Raw genomic sequence first — 17,680 nt, forward strand, 5'->3', positions numbered from 1 at the left:
GGCTAGCTCAGTGGGCTGTTCGGGATAGCCGCGGTGAAATCGCGGCATCCCGAACAGCTGACAGGACAGCGGGAGGGCCCCTACCTGCCTCCTCGCTGTCCGATCGCCGAATGACTGCTCAGTGCCTGAGATCCAGGCATGAGCAGTCATGCGGCAGAATCATCGATCACTGGTTTCTTATGAGAAACCAGTGATCAATGTAAAAGATCAGTGTGTGCAGTGTTATAGGTCCCTATGGGACCTATAACACTGCAAAAAAAAAGTGCAAAAAAAAGTGAATAAACATCATTTAACCCCTTCCCTATTAAAAGTTTGAATCACCCCCCTTTTCCCATAAAAGAAAAAACACAGTGTAAATAAAAATAAAAATAAACATAAATGGTATCGCCGCGTGCGGAAATGTCCGAATTATAAAAATATATCGTTAATTAAACCGCACGGTCAATGGCGTGCGCGCAAAAAAATTCCAAAGTCCAAAATAGTGCATTTTTGGTCACTTTTTATATCATGAAAAAATGAATAAAAAGCGATCAATAAGTCCTATCAATGCAAATATGGTACCGTTAAAAACTTCAAATCATGGCGCAAAAAATGAGCCCTCATACCGCCCCATACACGGAAAAATAAAAAAGTTATAGGGGTCAGAAGATGACAATTTTAAACGTATAAATTTTTCTGCATGAAGTTATGATTTTTTCCAGAAGTGCGGCAAATTCAAACCTGTATAAGTAGGGTATCATTTTAATCGTATGGACCTACAGAATAAAGATAAGGGGTCATTTTTACCGAAAAATGTACTACGTAGAAACGGAAGCCCCCAAAAGTTACAAAATGGCGTTTTTTTTTTCAATTTTGTCTCACAATGATTTTTTTTCCAGTTTCACCGTAGATTTTTGGGCACAATGACTGACGTCATTACAAAGTAGAATTGGTGGTGCAAAAAATAAGCCATCATATGGATTTTTAGGTGCAAAATTGAAAGAGTTATGATTTTTTAAAGGCAAGGAGCAAAAAACGAAAATGCAAAAACGGAAAAAACCCCGGTCCTTAAGGGGTTAAACTTCATTTAGTGCAGTCCAGGGGCCGGGCATCTAAAATGGCAGATCCACATATGAGGACATGGGGCAAGGAATACTGGGAAGGCTGAAACAAGGGGGCGGCGGGATAACCCAGAATCACATGCAGCATGCAGCCTATCAGCAGCCAGCCACCCATGTGATGTCACAGCCCTATATAATCGTCAGCCATCTTGCGGCCAGTCACATCAGCATTCTTTTGCAGATAGAGGGACAGAGAGCAGTGTGTTGCACAGAAAAGTTTTTTTACAGCAGCGATTCACCTCAAGCTCAAATACAGTCTAGAATCACTGATAGGGAAGGGAGAGAGATTGAGAGAGAAAGTGCAATTGTGGGTGTTGTACAGCAGTGATTCACCTCAAGCCCAAATCCAGCCTAGAAGCACAGATAGGGAAGCAAGAGAGATTGAGAGAGAGAGTGCAATTGTGGGTGTATTACAGCAGTGATTCACCTCAAGTCCAAATCCAGCCTAGAAGCACTGATTGGGAAGCGAGAGAGATTGAGAGAGAAAGTACAATTGCAGGTGTATTACAGCAGTGATTCACCTCAAGCCCAAATCCAGCCTAGAAGCACAGATAGGGAAGGGTATGGGATTGAGAGAGAAAGTGCAATTGTGGCTGTATTACAGCAGTGATTCACCTGAAGCCCAAATCCATCCAGGGAGCACTGACAGGGAAGGGAATGAGATTGAGAGAGAAAGAGCAATTTTGGGTGTAGTACACAGCGACTTTGCTGCAGCACTGGTATGTACAACAACTGAAAAGCTAATAGTCGCCAGCTAGTTAGGGTGAGCAGAGCACTAAAAGCGTATTGTACTCTATTAAGTGTAACCTCTGCGTACATCTAAGTGGTGTACCATTTTGTTCCTGTTAAAGTCTTAAGGGCCTAGATACTGTGAAAGGCCAGACAAAAGTACACACCTGCTGGTGTTGAAGACAAATACTGTTTTAAGTGTAGTGGAGCACATTGTACTCCCTTCATATACTCACTAAGTATGTCATGCAGATAAGTGCCAGGATGTGCATAGAGGAGTGGCAGAGGCCTAAATTCATCAGGCGCAGGCAGAGGTCGCAGCAGACTAGGGTCGAGTGGCAGAAGGAGTCGCAGCGAGAGACCCAAGCTCATTCTGCCACTATATGGTAGAGGTCGCAGCAGACTAGGGGCGAGTTGCAGCAAGAGGCCTGAGCTCCTGGTATCAGCTAGCGGTCGTGTATCGCCCAGCAACCCATCTGCCGTCATTGATTTGTTAACACGGTCATCCACTTCATCACAAGTGACAACGGTCACCCCCAGTAAACAGTCAGTGGGTTACTCAGACACAATCCTCAGTTGGCATGGCCCGGGAGCAGTCCCTGTCCCCCCTATGCTGTTCCCTCCCCCACAGAAGTATCTTATGCTGTGGGTTCAGCTCCACTATTTAGTGAGGATGAGCTACTAGAGGACAGTCAGTAGCTACTGCCCAGCCAAGAAGGGGAGGAGACATCTGTCGCTTCCTGCGCTAGGCGGGCAAGTAGTGTTGAGGAGAGTGGCGTGGGAGATGGTGTTGCCAGCATTCAGGCTCCTGAAGCAGACACTGTAGAGGGCATCAGTGACGTGCAGACACAACTCGATGATGATGAAGCCGATTGCACTTGGGAGCCGGGTGCAGAAGGGGCTTCATCATCATCAGGAGAAGTGAGTTGCAGGTTGCCCGTAAGGCAGCAGCTGAGCCAGCAAGGTGGTAGCATGGTTTGCAGTCAGCATGGAGGAAGAAGTGGAAAGTCTGGAGCCAAACTTGCCCGGGGTAGACCACCTGCTTCGCGGCAGCCTACCTTCCCGGGAGGTAGTGGAATTCCTGGAGTCGGCGGCAGTAGCAGTCAATCAGTGCGGACTGTTGGTGGGAAAGCCAATTACTCGGCGGTGTGGCAGTTCATCAAGCATCCGGAGGAGTTTAACATGGCCACATGCAAGATGTGTCTGCAGAAGGTGATGCGTTGCCAGGGTCCCAACGTTAGCACCAGGGCCCTGCATCAACATATGCAGCGTCACCATGAAGCAGCCTGGGAGAACCGTGGCTCCGATGTGGTGGTCCAGCCTGTTGCATCACCCAGTGGCACGCCGCTTCCTGTTACAGCCAGCCAAGGCTCCACCACCTCAGGTGAAGGGAGCTGGCACGGCAGCGCCGACGTGTTGAGCTGTAACTATGGTCAGGGACAATACATGTCCTTTATGGCCCACTGGGTGAATGTGGTTCCTGCATAGCCACAACAGCAACTTGGACAGGTCACACTGCTTCCACCTCCACGCTCTCAGGGCATTGGTCCTGTGACAGTGTGCAACTCTGCCTCCTCATCCCCCACCGTGTCCTCAGCCTCCTCTGCACGGACAAGTCTTAGTGCCCCTTCAGCATACCATGTGTGCAGGGCACGGTGGTGTCACGCTGTTCTTCACATGGTTTGCCTTGGCAAATGGAGTCACACAGGAGGAACTGCTAAAATTCATTCATCAAGAAATCGAATCATGGCTTACTCCACGAAAACTGGAAATGGGAACCATGGTGACAGACAACGGGAAGAACAAGCCTGAGAAATGCGCACTGTATGGCACACGTGTTCAATCTGGTTGTCAAGCGGTTCCTGAAGTGTTCCCCCCATCTGAAAGACATCCTAAAAATGGGAAGGAAACTTTGCATGCACTTCAGCCACTCGTACACCGCAAAGCACACCCTCCTTGAGCTGTAGTGTCAGAACGGTATCCCCAAACATAGTCTGATTTGCAACGTTTCCATACATTGGAACTCCACCCTCCATATTGGACGGACTATACGAACAGAGAAAAGCCATCACCGATTTCTTGATGATCCAAGCGGATAGGGGGACTCCCCTGTGTTACTTCAATGTCACCCATTGGCAGCTCATACGTGCCATTTGCTCAGGAAGCCACATTATCAGTGAGTCGCCAGGATTATGGGATGAACAACTTCATTCCACTGCTTCATTTACTGCAACATGTGTTGGAAACTATGATTGGTCAGGGCACTGGAGACGTGGCACCTACATCTCACGGCCACATGAGCCCTGTGGGGGCTGAACTGGAGGAGGGGGAGGGGCACAGTGGAGCACAGTTTAGGTTTCTCAAGATGGGCAGTTTTTCTAGTCATCTGACAGAAGAGGAGGAGCAGGAGCAGCTAGAGGTTATGGGGAAGGCAAGACAGAAAAAACAGACACACTGCGGCAGTATGCAGTGGAGATGGAGGCAGGGAGTCCCTCCTAATCAATTGCACAAATGGCACGATGCATGCTCACTTGCTTGCATAGTGGCCGCTGACTTGTCACAATTGCGCAGTGGGATGACTTCTGGCTCTCCACCTTATTGGACCCTCACTACCGGCACAATATGGGGGCCTTTTTTACACCCACTGAGAGGGAGGACAAACTGACCAACTGCCGAGACATCCTGCGTAGTTAGTTGGCTGATGCCTATCTGCTCCATCGTCCATCATCTCACAGGTCTGACTCAGGGGGCCCTCTGCCACTTCCACTGCCATGGCTGCTGGTGAATTGTGGGGTGGCAGGAGCAGTACCAGCTCCAGCAGCAGCAGCCTGAGTCTACAGTTGCTGATGAGTACCTTTCTTCACCCACACTGAAGCAACTCATCAGCAGCAGGTACACCTGGAGCAGGACCTGAACCAGCAGGTGGTGGCATACCTTGACATTACCATGCCAACACACCTTGAAGATCTGCTGGACTTCTGGGCAGCAAAAACTTGATTTGTGGCAGCAACTAGCAGTGTTTGCCCTGGAAAAGCTGTCCTGCCCAGCCAGTAGTGTGCCATCAGAGCGGGTGTTTAGTGCGGCGAGTAACCCCAAGGAGAACTCTTCTGTCCATCAAAATGTGGAGAGACTGACCTTGATGAAGATGAACCAGGCATGGATCAGCCAGGATTTCCACCCACCAATGCCTGATGCATCAGAGTAGATTGACCAAGCCTACTGTTCCAAAGATCTGTCAAAGACAGTGGGGTGTAAATGCTCACTGCACCCCTTATTAAATTCTGTGAGGGGTTTAGTTTCCAAAAGAGGGTCACATGTGGGGGGGGGGGGTCCACTGTTCTGGCACCATGGGGGCTTTGTAAACGCACATGGCCCCCGACTTCCATTCCAAACAAATTCTCTCTCCAAAAGCTCAATAGCGCTCCTTCTCTTCTGAGCCCTGTAGTTCACCCGCAGAGCACTTTACATCCACATATGGGGTATTTCCATACTCAGGAGAAATGGTGTTACAAATTTAGAGGGACATTTTCTCCTATTACCCCTTGTAAAAATGTAAAATTTGGGGGGAAAAATGCATTTTAGTGAAAAAAAAATTTCCACTACACATCCGACTGTAACCAAAAGTCATGAAACATCTGTGGGGTATTAAGGCTCACTGTACCCCTTGTTAAGTTCCTTGAGGTGTGCAGTTTCCAAAATAGTGTGCCATGTGTTTTTTTTTTTTTTTTTTTTTTTTTTACTGTTCTGGCACCATAGGGGCTCACTAAATGCAACATGTACCCAAAAACCATTTCAGCAAAATTTGCTTTCCAAAAGCCAAATGTGACTCCTTCTATTCTGAACATTGTAGTGCACCAGCAGAGCACTTGACGTCCACACATGGGGTATTTCCATACTCAGAAGAAATGGGGTTATACATTTTGTGGGGCATTTTCTCCTATTACCGCTTATAAAAATGTAAAATTTGGGGGAAAAACAGCATTTTAGTGGGAAAAAAATTTCATTTACACATCCGAATTTAATGAAAAGTCATCAAACACCTGTGGGGTGTTAAGGCTCACTGTACCCCTTGTTACGTTCCTTGAGGGGTGTAGTTTCCAAAATAGTATGCCATGTGGGTATTTTTTCTTTTTTTTTTGTTGCTGTTCTGGCACCATAGGGGCTTCCTAAATGCGACATGCCCCCCAAAAACCATTTCAGAAAAATTCTCTCTCCAAAATCCCATTGTTGCTCCTTCCCTTCTGAGCCCTCTAGTGCACCCTCAGAGCACTTTACATCCACATATGAGGTATTTCCTTACTCGAGAGATATTGGGTTACAAATTTGGGGGGGATTTCTCTCCTTTTACCCTTTGTAAAAATAAAAATAAATGGCTTTACAAGAACATGCGATTGTAAAAAATGAAGACTTTGAATTTTCTCCTTCACTTTGCTGCTATTCCTGTAAAACACCTGAAGGGTTAACAAACTTTCTGAATGTCATTTTGAATACTTTGAGTGTGCAGTTTCTATAGTTGGGTCACTTATGGGGTATTTCTCACAGAAAGGCCCCTCAAATCCACTTCAAACTGAACTGGTCCCTGAAAAATTAAGATTTTGAATTTTTCATGAACATTTAGAAAATTGCTGCTATACTTTGAAGCCCTCTAATGTCTTCAAAAAGTAAAAACATGTCAACTTTATGATGTCACAGCTCCGCCCCTCGTGACATCACGGCCCGCCCCCCTTAATACAAGTCTATGGCAGGGGCGTGATGACCGCCACACCCCCTCCCATAGACTTGTATTGAGGGGGTGGGCCGTGACGTCACGAGGGGCGGAGCCGTGACGTAACGATGCTCCAGTCCCTGTACTGCCCGTCATTACGTGCAGAGCGAACTCGCTCTGTGCAGTAATGACAGCGGGGTACCGCAGCGGCAATCTCGGGGGTCCCCAGCAGTGGGACCGCGCCGATCTGACATCTTATCCCCTCTCCTTTGGATAGGGGATAAGATGTCTAGGGGCGGAGTACCCCTTTAATGTGAAAATGGGCTGAGTCCCTAAGGGGTTAAGAGCACCTTAACCCCTTAGGGACTCAGCCCATTTTCACTCCTCAGTTACAGACATTCCTCAAGTCAGACCACAAGTAAGTATTGAGGATATGCGTTATCTAAATCTTAACTTTTCTTAGAATAAAATATTTGTACTCACATTTTAAATCAAATAAAAGCAACGGATCACATCACATCAATACTTGGTGGTGTAGGTGGCACATGGTGCTTTTTGCGCACCTTTCCTTTTGTTTGATTAAAAAAAAAAATTGGGTCCATATATTTTATCCTAAGAATATTATTAAAAGTTAAGTTTTACGTAATGCATATCCTCAATACTTACTTGTGCACATTAACACTTTTACAAAAGAGACTGTTTTCTTCTGCCTACCTGCCACAGCTACTATTCTGATCCTGACACCTGCCTGATGCAACACATCTGATGCCAAGTTCTCCTTTTTTCACCCACCTTCGTCACCGGGCACTGGTATTGCCACCCACTGCCCCACTGTGTCACTGGTTCACTTTCAGGACTCCTGATGCTACTGATGACACCTCCAGGCTGTCTCATTCTGCCACCATATGTTCTCCTCACGCTGCTGCCAGCTCCAGACTGTCTCATACTTCCACCATATGTTCTGGTTATGCTGATGCCACCTCCAGGCTGTCACATACTGCCACCATATGTTCTCCTCATGCCTATGCCAGCTCCAGGCTGTCTGATACTGCCACCATATGTTCTCCTCATGCTGATGCGAGCTCCAGGCTGTCTCATACTGACACCATATGTTCTCCTCATGCTGATGCCAGCTCCAGCCTGTCTCATACTGCCACCTTTTGTTCTCATGCTGCTGCCACCTCCAGGCTGTCTCTTTCTGCATCTATATAGTTTCCTCATGCTTCCGCCACCTCCAGGCTGTGTCATTCAGCCACTATATGGTCTCCTCATGCTGCCGCCATCTCCAGGCTGTGTCATTCAGTCACTATATGGTCTGCTATTGCTGCTGCCAACTCCAGGCTGTGTCATTCAGCCACTAGATGGTCTCCTCATGTTGCCGTCAACTCCAGGCTGTGTCATTTAGCCACTATATGGTCTCCTCATGCTGCCGCCAACTCCAGGCTGTCTCATTCAGCCTCTATATAGTCTCCTCATGTTGCCACCAACTCCAGGCTGTGTCATTCAGCCACTATATTGTCTGCTCTTGCTGCCGCCACCTCCACGCTGTGTCATTCAGGCAATATATGTTCTCCTCATGTTACCATCACCTCAATGCTATGTCATACAGCCACTTAATGGTCTCCTCATACTGATGCCACCTCCAGGCTCTGTCATTGGGCCGCTCTGTGACAGTGATTCTATTAGCGACGCCTCTAATCTGCATGTCATACTGAATAACAGTATTATTTCACTAACCCAGCACACACCACCCTATGCGTGTTACAGCAAGGCAAAGTGTTCTATACCCCTATTTAAGCTCTCTGTAGGCCAGAATTAGCCATTTTAATGCAGATTCGCTGCAGATAAATTCTGACCAAACAAATTTTTCTCAGAAAATTTGGTGTATCGGCCGAATAGAATTTTTCAAAAATTCGCTCATCTCTAACAGACACATAAAAAATATTTTTGGTTAAAAAATTTTTTTATTGAAAATTACAAATTTTACAAAGGAAAAGAAAAGCTAAGCAAAAGTATATAGTACTAGTCACAAAAAAAGAAGCACATTTAACTATAGTACTAAATAAATCAAACAGCAAGTCCATAAAAATAGTGAAATATACTCTGCCTTTGTTGATCAAGACCTATTGGCGCCTGCTTTTCAAACGTGTATTGCATCTTCACACTATTACATGCATGAAAACCATTAGAGTAGTGTAGGAGAAGGGCATTGTTAGCCTCAGTGGCAGTTTTTTTTATTAACAATAATGTGTACATATTTGCCCACCCCTGCTGAATACAGCTATTGCTGTGTTCTATTCCCCACACTGTAATCTGTGCCATTAACCCCTCCTCCTTCCTGGACCATCAAAAAAGTTTTAAATAGTATGCAATATTTATTATTTTCTATTGTCTGAAGCTTTGTTTGCATGTTGCATTTTATTTGCCGTATTGTTGCCGTACCTTTACAGTACCAGTGTGTTTTTACAGCGCTTTTCCTTTATTATGCATATTGCGGTAAAACGTGTGATTTTTACTATGATTTTTGTTATTTGCTATAAAAAACATGGCAAAAAGATGTGCCGTATGGTGACTGTACTGGGAATAAAATGCAAAGTGGAAACACAATCTAAAAGCTAGGTGCATCCTACAGTCAGGTGTATCTTATATGCTAAATTTTTCATAGTTAAAGGGGTTATCCAGGAAAAAAACTTTTTTATATATATCAACTGGCTCCAGAAAGTTAAACAGATTTGTAAATTACTTCTATTAAAAAATCTTAATCCTTTCAGTACTTATGAGCTTCTGAAGTTAAGGTTGTTCTTTTCTGTCTAAGTGCTCTCTGATGACACGTGTCTCGGGAACCGCCCAGTTTAGAAGCAAATCCCCATAGCAAACCTCTTCTAGACTGGGCGGTTCCCGAGACACGTGTCAACAGAGAGCACTTAGACAGAAAAGAACAACCTTAACTTCAGAAGCTAATAAGTACTGAAAGGATTAAGATTTTTTAATAGAAGTAATTTACAAATCTGTTTAACTTTCTGGAGCCAGTTGATATATTAAGAAAAGTTTTTTCCTGGAATACCCCTTTAAACCATGAAATGCAATAAAGATTTATTTAGTGATTTATTTTACCAAAGAAAGGTCACATTCCTCACTTAAGGCAACAGGAAAGAAATTCCTAATATAGAGGGAATGATCCCATCATAACAGGGCTGTTTATTCCGACTGCTAGTTATGTACAGATTTGTAATTCTAGGCCTGTAGTCTGCTGCAGATGTACAGTATTGGTCTGATTTTAGGGGAGAATACAGTGCTCTATGAAGATTCTATATGGCAGCACACAAAGTAATGGACACCCGCAGTATAACTGTACAGGGCTTTGCAGTGTACATTCACCCTTACATCTATAAAACCCTTGTCATTGGAAAAATGAAAAACTCGACAGAAGAAAAACGACAATGCGAGTGGTAAATAAAGACATTCCCATTCGTTTTCCATGGCTTCTCCCTGTTATTATCAGCAATGATCGGTGTGATCATGTGATTTCCTGCCTGTAAACTTATGTAATGGCAGTAACATTATGCATACCTACTTTAATTGAAAACATTTACCATGCCATTCCAGGTGACCCTCAGGTGACTTTCACTGTATTAGACTCCAGTCTAATGTCACCTTTATGACTTAGATATCTGTAATACAAGTTTAACCATTTGTGTCATGTTCCAAGAATTAACATTGTTTAGTCTAAGAAGGTAACGTACATTACCCATGTCATATACACATATGCAAGAAAAGGCTCTGCACCCCCACCCCTTCTATTATAACAAGGTCCCTATAATTTATAAATATGAATATTGAAATCTTTTTTATATACAGTGATCCCCGACTTATGATGGCCCCGACATATGATCATTTCAACATATGATGGCCTCTCAGAGCCCATCGTATGTTGAAGGCAGCCTCGACATATGATGCTGCTGTGTGTTGGGGCCATCGTACAAACAGCTATCTGACAGCGCTGACAACTTCACCAACTGACAGATAGTTGTTTAATGTGCCCCGTGTGCCCCGTTCTGCCTCCTGTTACTCACATGCTGTCCTGCTAACTCATACAGGCTTCCACTGTGAGCTCCGTGTAAGCCCCGCCCCCCCCAGTGCAGCCATAGCCAATAGCCTGCAGCATCTTGCTACAGGCATCCAATGAGCTGCTCCCCTTCCTTTCCTATAGAGCTGTAGTCGTCAGGATCGTAATGGAGGACATTCTGTCTCCCCTGAAGGTATATAAAGAACTGTACAGTACTGTATGCGATGTCACACATCACATACAATACATATACACACTATACACCCCATACATCAATGTTTCCCTATCAGTGTGCCTCCAGCTGTTGCAAAACTATAACTCCCAGCATGCCCAGACAGTCAATGGCTGTACATGCATGCTGGGAGTTGTAGTTGTGCAACAGCTGGAGGCACCCTGGTTTGTTAAACACTCCACATACAATGGTCATCCCAGAACCAATTAGCAGTTTCCCATAGAGATATGTATTCAACATACAATGGTTCCGAGGCCCCAGAACCAATTACCATTTTTACATAGACATATGTACTCGACATATGATGGTTTCAACATATGATGGTTCTCCTGGAACCAATTAATATCATATGTTGAGGGACCACTGTAGTTTATGATATACTAATGATTTTATTGTTTATCCCACCACCCAATGTTGATCTATTGTTTTTTTTTTTGTATGTTATAATTGAATGCAAATACAATTGAATAATACTGCCCCAGCCACAGAATGGAAGATCTTAGGAGACAGAAGCCACAGTGGAGCATTAGCCTTACACAGGGGTATACTGAAAGCAAAAGGAGTGGCATTGTAATAGAAGACCCTCCGACTAGTGGTTTTCTGGCTGGTAGAGGTTTTTTTTTTTAAAGACATGTCCATGCACAGTGTATTCTGAAGTCTTTTATGACCCCCAGATCAGTTGAGTTGATTAGACTGAGGCTGATTAGATTTTTTGCATTGTGAAAAATCAAGTCTCCTCTGACATCTAGCAGCTTCTCTCTACCACTAGCCAAGTACTGTCCAGTCTACTGCCAAGTACTGTCCAGTCTACTGTCCAGCTGACCAGGAGATATTGCATAGAAGTCTTGTAATGCTATAGGACAGTGGTCTTCAACCTGCGGAACTCCAGATGTTTCAAAACTACAACTCCCAGCATGCTGGGAGTTGTAGTTTTGCAACATCTGGAGGTCCGCAGGTTTAAGACCACTGCTGTAGGACTTTACTCACAGATTGCAAGTTCATCACATTTTTTTGAAGAGAGTGCCTCAAAATTGCAGAAAAGATGCTGCAGTTTTGCAAAAACAATTATGGCAAGAAGTGGCACGTGAGCTTTAAAAATGAGCATGAATGGAGTCTTTTAATTCACTCCCAGTGTGCTGTGCATTAGATTGTACGTAAAGAGACTGAGAACACAAATAATGCATGAGACAGGCTTGAGGATGAAGTCACACATTGCAGATTTTACCTTAAAGGGGTACTCCGGTGAAAAACTTTTTTTTTTTTATCAACTGGTGCCATAAAGTTAAACAGATTTGTAAATGACTTCTATTTAAAAAATCTTAATCCTTCCTGTACTTATTAGCTGCTGAATACTACAGTGGAAATTATTTCCGTTTGAAACACAGAGCTGTCTGCTGACATCATGAGCACAGTGCTCTCTGCTGACATCTCTGTCCATTTTAGGAACTGTCCAGAGTAAAAGGAAATCCCCGTGGCAAACATATGCTGTTCTGGACAGTTCCTAAAATGGACAGAGATGTCAGCAGAGAGCACTGTGCTCATGAGGTCAGCAGACAGCTCTGTGTTTTAAAAAGAAAGGAATTTCCGCTGTAGTATTCAGCAGCTAATAAGTACAGGAAGGATTAAGATTTTTTAATAGAAGTAATTTACAAATCTTTGTGTAGTAGAGACAGAGTCCGGCACTGCTGTGGTGGAAGCTGGCTAATTGTGAGCGCAAGTGTGGAAGTGAGCTGAACGATACCGGGGGTGCTCAGTCTAAGTAGCAGAAGACCATACAGAAACCAAAAGGTGTAGAAATGAAGACGGCACTCACCCAGGTACGTTTGTGCTGACGGTTACTTTATTTCATTTCATCCGTGAATTCGTGCTGGGAGGTGCAGTGTCGAGCAGGTATTAGCGGCAGGAACGCTGGAGCTCACAGCGTGATGGCAATGTGAGCTCCAGCGTTCCTGCCGCTAATACCTGCTCGACACTGCACCTCCCAGCACAAATTCACGGATGAAACGAAATAAAGTAACCGTCAGCACAAACGTACCTGAGTGAGTGCCGTCTTCATTTCTACACCTTTTAATTTACAAATCTGTTTAACTTTCTGGCACCAGTTGATTTAAAAAAAAAAAAAAAGTTTTTCACCGGAGTACCCCTTTAAAATCTGCAATGGTTTCAGTACGGCACCTTTCTAACAGGATGGTGTCGCCTCAGCAATATGTGTAAAATAATATTTTCAGAAGGTGCCATACATGAATCATGGCAGATATAATGCTCTCTATGGCTTTGAAATGATTGTGACAACTTTTCATACATATGATAGAGATTTTCTGTTGCTTAAGGTAACAATTTAATGTAATTGGTAAATACTTTGTTACAAGAGTTAGACTTTGCCAGAAAATGGAGACCCAGCTGGCATGAATGGCTTGTGCTTGTTGGTGCTAGTTTAGAATCCAGTGGGAGTAGCAATGCAGTGACTCATATCTTTTCCAACTCTCAGTTGTTTTTGTCTAGTTTTCGGCAGTATATCATGCCCCCTACACATATATTCCTATTACAAGCCATTTAGGCTTCTGCATAATGAGAAAGTAAATATGTATGTGATGTAACAGTTGTGTATATTAGTGGGTGGGTAATTTACTGACATAGAAACAGCATTTCCCATATATGTATCAGCTGTACCCTGCTCCTACCTCCCCTATGACTTTCCACCGGTACGAAACCGTCTACATAAAATGCTGAGTGACTTTAAAAAACATTTTATTACTTGTATTATACTGTATGAGGCAGAGACAGGAATGGTCATCAGGGGGTCGCTATATTTTCGCAAGGTACCTGTGTGGATACCAGGTTTCCAGAAGGGCTTACCTCATCCATGGTAAGCTGGTTAAGATATGGAAAATACAGAAATAGTTAAATCACAAGACTTAGCTTGCTAGGGACTTTTGGGAAGTCCTGTTATTGGGCCTGGATTTTTATGGGATAAAAGGAAGGTTTGGTGGTGGAGCCTTTCATCCCCTTCTTGGGCCACTCCAGGTTATTAGACAAGCGCAGATGAGCGCAGGTGCTGAAGGCTGAAGACAACTTATCACTGTGCTCATACTCAGTACTCTGCTTACTTAGTAAGGCCCATGTGTCAGCCCCTTGATGGTGCAGTTAGTTTTATTTTTATAATGTAAAGCTTAAAGGAGTTGTCCAGGAATCGAAAAACAGATCTATTTTCTTTCAAATACCATTCCCTGTCTGTCTCCACTTTGGGTGTGGTATTACAACTTGGCTCCATTCACTTTAATGGAACTAAGCTGCAGAACCACACCCAACCTGGAGACAGACAGGGAGCTGTCTTTGAAAGACATTAGCTCTGTTTTTCAATTCCTGGATAACCCCTTTAATTTTGTGTTGTTTGTCTTTTGTTACTTTTTGTTTTTGTGTAAACCTCTCATATTTATTTTATGTCCGTTTTCTTGCAAACTAAATAGAAAATATAATTTTTGCAAAGGAAGTTGTATTTTTTTTATTGGAGTATTCCATGAGTCCATGGGAGAAATCAGGGGTCTTTGTGATATATGGTGTAAGAGGGAGTGCAGCCTCATAGTACATCACTAATCAGGGACTCCCCCTTGCTAACGATGTAGTATTATGGCACTGGGTTACGAGGATTCACAGCTTTAGCAGAGCTGAGCTTGTCTTTTGACACAGCTCATCGCAGTATCAGACTGATCAGTGTTTCATTGAACTGCAGGTAAAAAGTGATCAAGGTTCATGAATAAAGAGCCCAGTAATAGATTCTTCTCTGTGGCATGTACTGTGTGGCTTCATATAACACAGAGGCCGTATAGATACAGTACAATACCGGATTCCGACATGGCAGGAAATCCAGCCGTGCAGTGGTTAAGCTGCAGTCTGTTATGTGCAGAAAACGGCTGTAGGCGTGATGCAGCATTTGTCCTCACTGCAGTTACTGCTCAGCTGAGCTGTGCTTTATCTGCTTACACGATTGGCTAAGCATCAGGGGGACTGGTGACACATCAATGCGGATTACTGGTTTGCTGCTCACAGAACGTGCTACTTCCCGTGACCTTTAGTTAATGTGCCAAAGAGATAACATTTGCCTATAGCACCACTCAGACCAGCCTCACATCCATAGGTACTATATAGATAGAACATGGCGTGATTACGAGAAGACTACCACCCTCATTTATACTGACAATGGAAACCGTGTTCTGTAATCTATGTGTATTCCATTATTAATCTCTGCCCGTCATCTTTTACATTGCCTATGTTAAGCCGGTCACTGATAAAATCCATTAGCACAATGATTAATATTTTATTTCTAAATATTATTACATGTTAATGCAGCCGCATAAAAGTCTGGGATGCTGTCACTTCCTCTATTATTAGTTTTATTATAGTGAATTTGGATATGGATTTGCTATGGACTTGCTGTGATGTTCACATTTGCAATGCATAGGGTCAAATCTGGCATAACACAAGTAGATTTCACTTCAGAGTCACGGCACCTAGGTCTGCGGTGGGAAAATTTGCCATATGTAAATCGCTGGCTGATGTTGCTTTTGATGGATACAGCAGCTATTTAAGCAAAGAGTTAAATGGGTATTCCAGGAAAGGAAAAAAAATATATATCAACTGGCTCCAGAAAGTAAATCTTAATCTTTCCAGTAGTTATCAGCTGCTGAAGTTGAGTTGTTCTTTTCTGTCTGACAACAGTGCTCTCTGCTAACACCTCTGCTTGTCTCAGGAACTGTCTGAAGCATTAAAGGTTTGCTATGGGGATTTGCTCCAGCTATGGACAGTTCCTGAGACAAGCAGAGGTATCAGTAGAGAGCACTGTTGTCAGACAGAAAAGAACAACTCAGCTTCAGCAGCTGATATCTACTGGAAGGATTAAGATTTTTTAATAGAAGTAATTTACAAATCTGGTTAACTTTCTGGAGCCAGTTGATGTAAAAAAAAGTTTTTTCCTGGAATACCCCTTTAACATTGGTGTATGTGTTGATAATGTTTACCTTAAAGGGTACCTCTCATCAAATAAACTTTTGATATATTTTTGATGATTTAATGTTGAATAACTTTCCAATAGCATGTTAATGAAAAATATGCTTCTTTCTATTGTATTTTTCCCGATCAGTCCTGTCAGTAAGCATTTCTGACTCATGCTGGAGTCCTAAACACTCAGAGCTGCCAGCCTGCTTTGTTCACAGCCAAACAGGCTGTGAACAAAGCAGGCTGGCAGCTCTGAGTGTTCTCCTTTGTGAACAAAGCAGACTGGCAGCTCGTAGTGTTTAGGACTTCAGCATGAGTCTGAAATGCTTGCTGCCAGGACTGGTAGGGAGACCCCTAGTGGTCATTTCTTCAAAGTGGAAAATTAAATAGAAAGAAGCATATTTTTTAATAACATGCTATTGTGAAGTTATTTTGCATACATTAATCTATAATATATCAAAAGTTTTTTTGATGAGAGGTACCCTTTAATGTGATCAATATATTTTAACATGGAACAATGGAACAGTTACCTGTCCAAGTTTCCATTTGATTTCTTTTGTTTAAAAAAAAAAAAAAAAAAATGCTGCAGCCAGATGTTAGCTGCAAGTCAATAGGGATTCATAAAAAATGCCATACTTACTACGTACTTGGCGTTTTTGTCTTTTGCGTTTTTTTTTTTTTACTCCTCTTTGGCGTTTTTCTGCTTTTGTAGACTCAGTTACAGTTTTTTAAAAATCACATCATGTTAATAAATCTTGGCTTTTCTCGCTTATAAAAGTCTATGAAAGAGAAAAATGCTATTAAAAATGTCAATTTGAAGGTGTGGAAAAAAAACTAGTTCATTTTCTTTTTTTCTATTAAAAAAGGTAACATTTTCAAAATATTCTAAGCTATGCTGATTGGAGTAGTTTTACAGATTGAAAATCATTTTGTTACGCTAGGGGCATAAAATGCAGTGTATATAAAAGTATTCTGCTTAATCAGTAAATAGTCAACGAAATTTGCTTTTTAAACTTAAATTTTGCTACAAATGGAACAAGCTTCTCACCACAGTGAGGTTTAGGAGTGGTCCTTTAAAAATTATAGAACATTGAGAAAAGAAAAAGACTCAAAATATTCATGAAAGTTAATCTGCCGCTTTTTCTGAACTGCTATCAAAATTTAGCAAAGATTCTCCGATGTCTTCATGAAGACCTAAAAGTTATATAGTTTTATTACCAGTTTATAAACATATAGGGGGAGATTTATCAAAACCTGTGCAGAGGAAGAGTGGTGCAGTTGCCCATAGCAACCAATCAAATCGCTTCTTTCATTTTTAAAGAGGCCTGTGAAAAATGAAAGAATTGATCTGATTGGTTGCTATGGGCAACTGCACCACTCTTCCTCTGCACCGGTTTTGATAAATCACCCCCATTATTTATTATTAGACAATAACATATACCATACTCCATTTTGGTTTTCAATTTTTCCCAAAAAAACAAAAAGCACCATGGGGGAAAAAAACTGTCCCCCGAATCTTTTAGTTTTTTTTTTTTTCATCTGTTTTAGACACTGTTGTTTAACTCTAAACCACATATACCAAGACCAAGTTGATTTAGTTTACACAGATTACGTGACACAAGTTTTGGTGCATGGTGTTACATCTTAACCCAAATCTGGCTGTGCAGGGACATTGGCAGAATTTGCTGAGGATGTATTGTTTTGGGCTCGGTTGCTCCATCTTGCTCTGTATCCTAAGTACTGCTTCGACCACGACGATGTTGGCATAGAGTTCGTATATTCTCCACATCATGCTTTTATGGGCATCCTTTATTTTGGGATATCCTTATTATGGACTTTTGCTCAGTCTATTGTGC

At 42.8% G+C, this 17,680-nt stretch overlaps 1 protein-coding gene across 31 annotated transcripts in view; it reads left to right on the forward strand.

Moving 5' to 3' along the window:
• ANK2 (ankyrin 2) overlaps positions 1–17,680 on the forward strand; it is a 634,142-nt gene that overhangs the window by 377,260 nt on the left and 239,202 nt on the right. The gene's annotated exons all lie outside the window — the stretch shown is intronic.

Source organism: Hyla sarda, chromosome 1 (genome assembly GCF_029499605.1).
Source record: "Hyla sarda isolate aHylSar1 chromosome 1, aHylSar1.hap1, whole genome shotgun sequence".
Lineage (NCBI taxonomy): Eukaryota > Metazoa > Chordata > Amphibia > Anura > Hylidae > Hyla > Hyla sarda.